Source organism: Haemaphysalis longicornis, unplaced genomic scaffold, assembly GCF_048455015.1.
Source record: "Haemaphysalis longicornis isolate Haplotype H1 unplaced genomic scaffold, Haemaphysalis longicornis Haplotype H1 scaffold_2, whole genome shotgun sequence".
NCBI lineage: Eukaryota > Metazoa > Arthropoda > Arachnida > Ixodida > Ixodidae > Haemaphysalis > Haemaphysalis longicornis.
In genome coordinates, this window is record NW_027526295.1 from 289456579 (window position 1) to 289468476 (window position 11898).

Below are 11898 nucleotides of genomic sequence, written 5' to 3' on the forward strand. Positions count from 1 at the left end.
CCCAGCGCGTGGCGTAAACGAGTGTCCCGGTGTTTTTTTAGTACGCGTTACGTTCTAGTGCGAGGCGTAAACTATTTTTCTGGTGTTCAGTACCGTGACTACATGAGACGACGCTTACGACGACGACAGGAGACGCCAACAGCCCCAGCCCCCAAGGGGCTTCGCTCCTAATAATGTGAAGTGTAGTTATTCTTCCTAGCCGGTGTGGTGTCACGCTACACAAGAAGAACCAGAAAGGACTGCTGCTACGTTAGCCACGGGAGGGCGCTAGCCCCTTCGTTCGTCATCATCATACTATTCATGACGAGTTTCGTGTTTATGCGATTACAGACGTTTTAATTGCTGTTGGCTCCGTACGGTAGTGCTAGTATTCACTAAATTAGTTCGTTTCACCGGCTGATTTTTGCGTAAAAGAGAAAAAAAAGGACTGATCAGCTCGCCGACTTCGTTTAATCAAGCTTCCCCACCGCGACGTTTCGTAACATAGAGGTAGCAAACACCTGTGCTGTAATAGGAGTGGAAATGGAGAATTAAAAAAACTTTTTAAAATCCAGGAATTCGTTACATAGAGGTTCGTCACATCCAGGTTTAACTGTAACGAATGAAACCCGTTCAAAATAATAAACTAACATGATTTAAAGATCTGTGTAACGCTCCCTGTCCTCTTCAACAATTGTCAAGCACACGCAGACGTGTACCCACAGACTCAAATACCCACAGACTTTTGACGCTAGGCCTGATCTGGGGTGGTCGGTCGAGCAAGAAAAGGCATAATTACCAGGTGCCGGGGCCTCGTCGATCAAAGTGGACGTTTTTGGGACAGGGCTGTTAGCACCAGTCGCTGCTCCCTGTTTTCTTTTCATAAGTTTTCTTTTCATGTCTCCAGCGCGGGCACTGCAATGTGCTCGCGTTGATCCCTGCCGCTATCCCAAACTGGGGCAGATGGGGCATGCGAATTGCTGAAATCCGGCTCAACGCAAGAGAAGGCGCCACAGCTGCCTGGAATCAGGCGGCGCTTAGCCTCCCCGCCACCCCCGTCTCCCCTTCCCTTTTGAATAGAAATAAACTATTCTCTCTCTCTCTCTCTCTCTCTCTCTCTCTCTCTCTCTCTCTCTCTCTCTCTCTCTCTCTCTCAGCAAGCGCACGATTCCTTCTCTCACCGCGTTTCTCCGGCGCCCAATAAGTTCGCGCCGTGTGGCAAAAGAGACGTACAATCATTGAATACACTGATACACTGCATGCTTCACACTACCCTGCACTACATGCTTAGTGGAGGTGGCCTGGGATTTTTTCTCAGCAGAGAACGCATCGTCGTTTGTCGAAGAAAATCCGAGAGAGGTACGAAACGTGTGATCGTTCAGTTAAAACAAAATTTCGATCAGTATTTAGCGTCCCTTTAACGTGCGCCGAAATCTCGAACACACGGGCATTTTTGTTTTTTGCCTCCATCAGAAAAGCGGCCGCCGCGGCCGGGAATCGAATCCGCGTCGCCTATTCCGAGCCATTATTGCTTCCTGACGATGACAGGGACTGTGCAACGCAACATGCCGATTTAGCTAAATACTGCTCCACTGTTACCACCTTCCTATTCCCCGATTCCTCACTCCCGGGCACTGCTCCTGGCCGCCTCTTTAAAAGCCTTCGCTGCCCGAGAAGCGGTCGCTGTAAGCGTCCTCGGCTCATTTCTTCGCAATTTGCGGGCTGTCCACCGGCGCGAGGACAAAGCAAAACAGCCTGCGCCGGGCCGGTACACTCCGTCCGTGGGGATCCTCTCCCAGGGACGGGGCGACAAATGGTCGCTGGGCGCAGCGAACGTGCCTGCCTCAGTGTGAAAGCGGTGCCGCTCGGAACTGCCGCTGCGCGGTGGCCATTTATCCGGGACACAAAACGAGAGCGGCAAGAGAAATTTCGTGCCCGTAGCGAGTGCGGGAGCCTGAGAGAGCCCCCGCACTCAAATCCGGCAGGGGTGTCATTACGCTGTTTTCCCATCATTCCCTCTTCTTGCGGAGCTCTCTGCAGGAGGTCAGGACCGCTCACGTGAGACGTCTGATTGTGGTTTATAGTGCTCGGGTTTCGGCATGCCCTTTTTCAGCGCTTTGGAGGCCTGTCGGGGATCTCATGGCTACAGCTTTATTCTCCTCTACAGGCATATTGCCACATAGCACAGAAAGATGCAGGGTTCCTGTAGTAAATAAAGTTACACACACACAAATATATATATATATATATATATATATATATATATATATATATATATAGAGAGAGAGAGAGAGAGAGAGAGAGAGATGCAGTGGACACAAAGCGGAGTGGATTGCGCGACGACGTCTTGGACGATAGGGGTGGGCTGTTGCAGGTGTACATTTTGCTTATTTCAGGTCCATCGCATTTGTGTTGTTTCTTCCTTTCTATCTTTAGGACATGCAATAAGTCTGCAGGATGTATGACTTCGAAAAATTACTGCGCACATATTCTCTGCGGGTACCTTGTACAGACTACCCAGGCAAAGAAACAAAATGTCGTGAGGGGTGCCCATTCATAGGTTTGCATCTTCAGCCCGTGCACAGTCATTATGCACCTTTGATTGTCCACTAGAGCACAAAGAATAATTTCGACCAGTCTTTGCATTGTTTTTTTTCCAGATTTGACCCTGCCATGCTTTAGCTGAACACGTCATTTGCTCACCGGAGTTCTTGGATCGGCGTTCTTTGAGTACCTTCGATTCTCGTCGCCGCGTTCTTTGCTTGCCTACGCCATGCATCGCATGGTCCCGATTTTATTTGTTTTGTGGATTTTTGTGCCCCTATACCACTACCTATTAACGTGGTAAGCAAGCGCAAATAAAAACGGATATGGAGCAGAAAACAAGAAACGAGGGCACTCTTTATGCTTGTTCATTTGAAGAACCATTTGCCATGAACGCTGTCTGTAGGGGAGCCACTGAAATACCTCTACAGGCTGGCTTTGAAAGAAACCGCGGGTCATTTTGCGCCAGCACCTCATTATCGCTGCTCCTGTGGCCACAGCCATGGCTGCGATTACCGATAGGCACGCGTTGAAGATACAGTCATGCCTCGTTAATATGAACGCCTCTGGTCCTCCCAAAAATCGTCCATAATATGAATCGTCCATGCATACTAACGATTCAAGGTCAAAAACACAAACATTCAGGAAGAATCGTTCAAGGAAATGCCACGGTTTATTCAGCCAAAAAACGAGGAGATGTGGGTTTGCACTAATGTCTCTAGAAAGTGCACCACGCCCGCTACACGAAGTGCGCGTTCTGCGTGTCCCTCCTGTTTAATGTATGCGATAGCCGTCTCCAAGCCACGGCGAGCTTCTCGTCGGGTGACGATCGGACTGTCTTCTTCAGCGGCTGCTTATGTCGGCGAAAAGCTCTTCTTGAGTTGCTGGGACCGTTGAGAGGATCCGCCGACAAGATCCTTTTTCAGCTGAGCGGGAAGCTCAGTCCGTTTACGCTTAACCACAGCCATTGCCGCCGCCGAAACGACCACAATGGCGTGTGGTGGTGGTGGTGTGGTCGTAGCGTGGCGTCCGTGTCCGTATTCCCTTGGGCGTTTCTGAAAGAGATCACCGGGGGCAGAAAACAATCCGAAGCGACGTGATACCCCCTGGATCCCGTAACCGAAGAGGCGCGGCAGCATCGTGTGAGAGACAGCGAGCGCGCGAATGGGCGCAAAAGCTGCTTTCCGCCACGGGAAAGAACAGTATTCGTACGTCGCTTAAAGTGGAAGCAATGAACCCGTATTTCTCCACATCAGTCATTTTTCTATTTTGTTCTTTGTGCACCCGTGTCCATAATAACGACACAAAAAGGCCTGTAATTACCCGTTTCGTCCACAAAATAGCCGTCCATAGTCCTGACTCCGGGTTTCTATATTAACGGGGCAGAATTGCATGGTGTTGCGACGGGGTGGGCCGACCCGAGCCGAGCTCCGTCGCCTCCGACGTATGTGTGGTAGCGTGGTTTGAGGCGAGCGGCCAGCCGCTGTTGCAGCTGTGAAGAAGTCCAGAAGCCGTAGGCTAACGTAACTGTTTTTTACTTCATAGCGAAAGGTGAGCCGAAGCCAAAGATCAACGCCCCGACGGGCGAGGCAACAGTACTGGACTCGAGCAGAGTGACAGCAATGATTCACTGCTCCAACAGGAATGGAAATATAGCGCTTGGCTGGGTCTATTTATACCCAAAAGCAGCTACGGTCAAAAGAGCGTTCCCTCTAGAATGTGCACACGCCACCAGTCATGGGCACGTTACCGAAAAAAAGTAAGTGTTACAGTTACAGTCACCTAACCCAAAAAAGTAACTCTGTTACAGTTACAGTTACGGATTTTCCAAATGTAACATACAGTTACCGTTACTGCAAAAAAGTAATGTCCTTACTTTTCCGTAACTGTACAAAACTAAGTAATAGCTAAAAAGATTTGGCTTATTTAATAGAAACGCACGAAGGCATGCAGGTAGTAAAAATTACATGTAGTAAAGCCTACACGACGGGAACCTAAAATGATGCACTCTGATGCCCAAACCAACAATCGTTGTTTACGCCTCATTTTTTTTATAACGGAAGTTTTGCTATCCATCATAAGGAACTTTGTTTTAGGGGCGAAGCTCCTTAAGTCATGGGTCTGTCCATCCCTTGTGTCTCGTGGTACGTGATCGCCGCATGCTTTCGGAGATGCCGCAAAGTGGGCCGCGTTGCACGCGCAAGAACCGGCTGCGACCGGCAGCGCAAACTCGGCACCGGGAGCGCGAGCTTGTCTGTGTTCGCCAACGGAGGCGCGAGCGCACGTGCACTGCGAGGGGGAGATCACGCAAGAGATCACGCCACGAACGCAGGCAGTCGTTCTCGGAGATCGAACGAGACGCAAGGACCTTTGCTCGTTTCCTCTCGTCTTGTTCGGGCACAAGTTCGCCCTAAATAAAAGTTCTTTCTTTACCGTTGTGTCCCATCCTACGTGACAAATTGTGGTGGAGGTGCGGGGTAGTCCTCGATGGTGCGGGGTCTTTCACCAGGTCTGGGCCTGGGAGCATTGACTCCGAAAATAAAAGTTGATTTGTACAATGTACGCACACAGTCTTACGTCTTTCTTAATGATGTAATGGGAGAACTTTCACGGGAGAGTTACGGTTACCGATGATCTCCCCCTCTCGAGCTTCGCCCCACTTATCATCATTCATTCCGTGGATATGGCGTGATTTTTTTTTTGTTGCTGCACTCTTGCTGAAAGAAATTTATTTGCAAACATCATTGTAGCATGGAATTAGTTGTTTTTCAAAGTTGGAATACCGAGCTGGAGCACATTGATTGATTGTGGGGGATTAACGCGCCGACGCAGCGCAGGCGATGGGGCGAGCCGTAGTGGAGGGCTCCGGATTAATTTTGACCACACACTGGCGTTTTTGCCTTCCGCCTCCATCAGAAAAGCGGCCGGGAATCGAACCCGCGACCTCGTGCTCAGCAGCGCAACGCCTTAGCCACTGAGCCACCGCGGCGGGTCCGAGCTGGAGGACAACACAGCCGAAACAATCTTTCAATGTCAACTTAATTTATTTTCGCCTACAATGCCATCGCTTGACCGCCTCCCGTAATGAGAGAAAATGGGAAAAGGGGGGCGGAGGTGGCGGATCGACGGAAGGCCCTTGGAGGAAAGGGGAAACGGACTTGGGAGTACATCGGTTGTCGAGGTGTTTTTGAAACATACTGAAAAAAAGCGCTTCGTTAACTTTCTATTTCGTACTTGTGGTCGGAGACGGAGACCAATGTGAGCCATTTCCGAAGCGACGTTTGTCCGTGGGCCCTCGTAGTCGTTCTCCCGCCCCAACACGCAGCCACCCCCTCCCCGGAATGAGACAAGATATTTCCAAAGGGAATAGAAACTGAAATGAACGCTTTTGCTGTTTTCCCGCTCCCCCTCCTCTCTCATGTCCTCACAAAGGCGGATTTTGCCGTCTCGACCGGAAAAAACTGCTCTCACAATCCCAGCCTTCCACAGCAATCACGTCGCCGATCCCAGGAACCCCTCCCTTCGTTTACTTTGAACCGTAGGCTGAACGACGCTCGCCCAAGTATTCCTGGCACCCAACGTTCAAAAGCAGATGTAGCTACTGCCTTCCACAGCAATCACGTCGCCGATCCCAGGAACCCCTCCCTTCGTTTGCTTTGAAACGTAGGCTGAACGACGCTCGCCCAAGTATTCCTGGCACCCAACGTTCAAAAGCAGATGTAGCTACTGTTAAGTGCAATGCACTTCTTAAGCGACCCTGAACCTGCGTCCACCGGCGATGTCCGCATCACATACCCACGTGGGGGATTGGCCAGGAATCTCCTCGTCTTCCTTGGCAACGGGGGGAGATGGGCGCGCGCTGCCTGGCCGCTGACATGGCACATACCCACGTAGGGGATTGGCCAGGAATCGGGCGTGAGAAGGGCTAATGCACCCGCTTAAAGGAGTACTGACACGAAATTTCAAAGCTGAGATCCGCTCTAGCAATCAAGTACAACGACAACACAAATAGGTGTCTGTGAATAAATGTATCTTTCTTTCTTTGTAGTTGTGTGTGTGTGTGTGTGTGTGTGATCTCTCTTTCGCGAACATTACCGAACCGCGCAAATTCAACTCGTGCATTCGCACTTTCACATTCTTCCCCTCGGGGAAATGCGGGGAATTTTTTTTTCATTTCGGCCACAGCCCTCGAAACGAAGTCGCGAGGCTTTCCATGAACATTTCTTCGTGCAGTGGCAGTGTGGTCAGACGTCAGCTGGCCAAGACGCTGGCTGGTGTGAGGACACTCGGGGGCCACCATCGTTGGGGTCGTCGTATGTGTGGAGGGGCATGAAATTTATTACTTCCTCGACCTCGTTCGAGCACTTGGTACAGCTTGATGAAGCCTCTAGACCAGGGGTCCCAAAGGCGTGGTCCCAAATACGGCCAGAGATCTCTAAAGCGCACAATAGTCGCAAGCAACTGCGACTTGTGAATCGAACACTCTACTGTGTGCACAGGGCTGGACGAGCGCGAAGCCGCCGAGAGACTCCCCGCGGCGTTTTATGGCCCTGCAAACGGGGCTGCACGTCGCTAATGAGAAAGCGACGCCCTGACCGGAGGTTTCCAGGCTTCCGCGAAAGTGCAAAGGTTTCAGTGCGTTGTGCGGCGTTTGTGGGTGTTTGTTTTCCTGTTCGCCTCTGTGTCAAACACTTTTACTGCACTCCAGATGCGGCGAAAATGGTGCAGCCACGTCCACATGCATCCACGTGCGCTTAGGCACGTGTCGCAGCGTTATTTATGGCCTGGGTGAGAGCGATGTCGCGCTGCTGAGGAAAATACTGCACCTTAGACTTAGAAACTTCGAGCCCTTAGTAGACTGCTTGGGGCACCACGCACACGTGCACGCCGAAACATTTCTAGTCCAGATATTTTTCACCCATGCGAAGGGAATGAGCTCGCGTAGATGACGTAGACGAAGGTTCTACGGAAGAAAGGCCGAAAAAGTGAAAGGCGCAAACTGTACATCTGTCGTTAATGAGAGTTGCTGTTGGATAATTTTTTCACAGAAATAAAGTAACTGTAACGATATTTCTCGTTACCGTTACTCCACAAAAAAGTAGCAGTGTTACAGTTACAAGTTCCTCTAACTTAAAAGTAACTAGTTACAGTTACAAGTTACTGAAAAGTAACTAGTTACCGGTAACGCGTTACTAGTACTAACTAGTTACTGCCCAAGACTGCACGCCACGAACGTCACAGACACACACAACGCTCTTTCCAGAGTTCGTGAGCAGTCGGTAGCATCGGCGCACGTTGAGTGCGAGAGAGGGGAGAGAGGAGGACTCCGCTGCGATCTTTGGCCTCTGTGTTCTTGGGGCGCGTCTCGACGTAAGATGGCAAGTTGGGCTAGTTGGTGCAGATTAAGATTCATGGTGAAGAACAGCGCAAGGAACACAGGGACAAAAAGGAAGAGTGGACGACGCAGCGCTGTGAGTCGTCCACTCTTCCTTTTTGTCCCTGTGTTTCTTGCGCTGTTTTTCACCATGCGTCTCGACGTGTCGGTGGCGACTGTCGAAGTTTGAAGTGCGCCGAAAGCGAGGCGTCTGACCCAAGCTTGTCGAAACGTGAAAACCTGAGTCACCGACACGGTGGGGCTTGCGTAAAAGGCGCACGTAGTGGAGGCTTCGCTGTACAGCCGAGGGGTGCTGAAAGAAAGCCCGTCGGCGGGGCCATACGTAACAATGGTGAGAGACCAGTCGCCGAAAATTTCGTCCTTATTGCGGGATATCCATATTAACGGGGTCCATCTTAACGAGACATTACTAACATTTATGTGGGAAGTGGCGCTGCTCGTATAAAACTTTTTTTTTTCACGGAGGTGCAAATTTTTTTAGGCGACCTAATTGTGGTGCAATTCTGAACTTGATAAAAGAGTCGAAACACACGGGTGAAAGGAAAAGGCGGGGCAGACAGTTTGCCCGGTTTCTTTCGTCCTTCGCCTGTATTTTAGTGCGCGGCACTTTGGCGCCCGCTGCCGTGGTTTGGCGGCGGCGAAGATGTCCCCGTAACCCAGCGAGCGAACGAGGCACCGGAGGCAGAAAGAAAACAGAGGAGGAGCGTCTGGCAAAAGTATGAGGGGAAGGGCGCGCGGCTCGCGCTGCTATGGCCTCATCTCTCTCATGGCCTCCCCTCACACTTTCGCCAGCCCTCCCCCTGGGTTCGTGGCTCATCCGAACCCTGTGACATTTGCGCGGGAGTTTCAGGGGGAGGAGGAAAACTCTTAATCCAGAGCATGTCCAAACACCATTTGCAACAACCCACTCGGCGGCGGCCACGCGCTGTGAGGTAAGGGCAGAGTAGCGCCTGCCAGCGTGAGTTCGCGGATCACGCGATCACTTCCTGAGACGTAGCAGATATGCGCCGTGGCCGAGAAGACTGCCGTTCGCGCTGCGGACAAATTTCGCATTAGGTTCCATAGTAATAGTCAGTGCTTTTCTCGCACTTTTATTCACCGATGCCGCTATCCAAGACATAACAGCCGCTGTTGCTTGGACTTGCCCCGAGGTTCCACAACTAGGTGGTTCTCGCAATATTACGAACACCTACGGCCTCTCGGATGAAGTGGAACTCTTTGGAATTCTGGGCGCAGTTCAAAGCATCCAGACCCATAGTTCAACCATCCACACAAAGAAATTCCGCATCATCACTGACTCGCACGTTGCCCTCCGGGAACTGAATAGGACCTTCACGCCTAACTCTACGGCCACGAACATCCTCTACTTAGTACGGGACCTGTCTCATGAAGGAATCACGATACGCATTGTCTGGACACCTGCCCACACGTCTGGAGCGGACGGCAACCGAATGGCGCACAACGCTGCCCGGGAGTGTCTACTAAATCCTCCCACGGTTCTCGACACCACTCCAGCACGATCTGACCCACCGAGCACATCTCAACAAGACTGGCAACAAAAACTTCGTCAAGCTAGAGCCCTCAGCCGGCACCGGCTAGCCGAGGCCTCACCCCCTGGTTTCCTCGCACCACTAAAGACCCTTCCAAGAACAGGAGAGGTCTTCGCGAACAAAGTTTATGCCAACTCGGCCTATACCCCTGATGTGATATCCAAGTGGACGAACCCAAGGCGTCCCTCCTTACCAAGGTGCCCCCACTGTGGCAGCAACGAGAAACCCAACCTTTTCCACCTTATTTGGTCATGTGCAGCCTTCTCAGACGGCCGTACGCAGTTGCTAGCAAGCGCCACGGTTCCGACGTCGGCGTTAGAGCATGTCGAGTATGTTAGGGTCAACCCAGATATGTTAGAAAAAATCACAGACTTTGCCCTAAAAAATGGTCTCTATAAGATGGTTTAATGGCTGACCGACTACCTGTTCAAGTTCACCAGTCACGAATGAACACTGGTGCGCATCCGTCTTGCCCCACCAACCGTAATGTGCCATCATGAACTATGCCGGACACCCCCTCCCCTCAGGGGAAGGCCAGTGTGTGTGTGTTGCTCCAACGGAACCTCGAGAGACAGCTACAGTGACCGCTACAGTGAAGCTTGAACATTACTTAGTTGTACTACACCTACTTAGTGGCGTCTTTCCCAATCCTACTTTCCATTCCCTACCCACAGGGCTTTATAGCCTCCTCCCTTAAATAAAGTCATTCATTCATTCACTTTCGGGTATGTCAAACCAACTTGCCCGTGATAAGCTCTTGCCAGTGGAACGATGAGCCGTATCCGCTCGTGAAATCGGCGTGTGATGTGGAGCTCATAGTACTTCATCGGCCCTTAAACTGTCCGAATGCCATAGTAAGCCGAGTTTACTTAGATTGCCATGATACAGCCATACACTGTGATGGGAATCGGCTTGATGCATTTTATACAAACACCGGGTATGCTCTTTGTACGAAAACAACCGGTTCGGTAGGGCAAAACGACATTTTGCAAATTAATTGGCCTCCTGCACCGGAGTTTTGAGCTAGCTGCGCCCCTGGGTAGCAGAATGGCAATTATATTCTTACTGAACAGCCAAAGTGACACATTATATTATTGATCTTAAAGGAGACAAATAGTATTTCCTTGCCACCATAACGGTTAAAATAGCCGTACAATTTGTGCTCAGGCCAATGCAGCACCAGATTTATTTTTTCGTATTAGGACAACGGCCGTATCGGCAGTAGTTGACATCTGCATCTGTCGTTCTGTTGACCAACCTCAAGACGGCGGCCGCTAGGGGGCCAGAAGAGTCAAACGTCCTAGTATGGGCTCTGCACCAAACCAGGCGTATCTGCGTGACAAGCTAACTCTACCATCCCAATTTGGTATCACCGCGACCAGCAAGTCAATTGGCATCGGCTGATACCATTCGAATCGCTATTGGGTCACCCGAACTCTCAAATGAGCGATAGAGGATTCCGGCAGGTGGGTCGCTTGGCTAAGCCTAACGCACCTCGCCTCGCCATCGGCCCTACCCGACATAGCTACGGCCGCCGCCGCAGCCGACGCAGACGCACTGCGGCGGACGCCGCCTCAGTGATGCTCGCCGACCCGAGCACCGACGCCGCGCAGAATGCCGCAGGCTCGACGATTCCATCGAACTCAACCCAAGTAACTACGAGTGACACTCTTTTAGATGCGACTACATCTCATTCACTCGCCTTGTCCCTCCATACGGCGTTGTTGTTGTCCGTCCACACCCCTCTCCAATTCTCGCCGCGCGAGCTCCGCCCTCTGCCGCTCACCCCCTCTCCTCTCCGATAGCGAACACTCTCTCGCGAGGGGCACTGGATTGGATTCGATTGGGTTGGCTTGGTTTGGCTTGGATTGGATTGGATAGGATTTGGATTGGATTGGATTAAAGTGGATTGTGTTGGATTGTGTTGCTTCATAGCCGCGCCACGTTGCGCCATAGCCGCGGTTGTTCCAGCACCAGCGTTCCGATTTCCATCGATGCGTTGAATGGAGCCTAACAATTCTGCTATCGCCCGCGCAACCGTAACAAGCACCGATAACTGTGATAACAGGAATGCTAGCATCACTGAAGACAAGGCTGCGAAGCGGCGTGAACGTGATGCTGAACGCAAACGATTGAAGCGAGCAGCCGATTCCGAACTTCGTAAACGTGATGCCGAACGCAAACGGTTGAAGCGAGCAGCCGATGCTGAACTTCGTCAACGTGAAGCCGCTGCCGTACGTGGATTGACGAAGAATACATCATACGCGTTCCTCACACGTTTCACGCAATTAGAGAATCAACCCAAGGAAACACCAGTGAACCCCCAAGATGCGTCGCATCTCCACATGGTTCCCCTCGCGGAAAGGTGAGGTAATTTTTTAACCACGCCGAACGCCGTGCCGTCGAATACGATACCGGAACCCTCCCTGG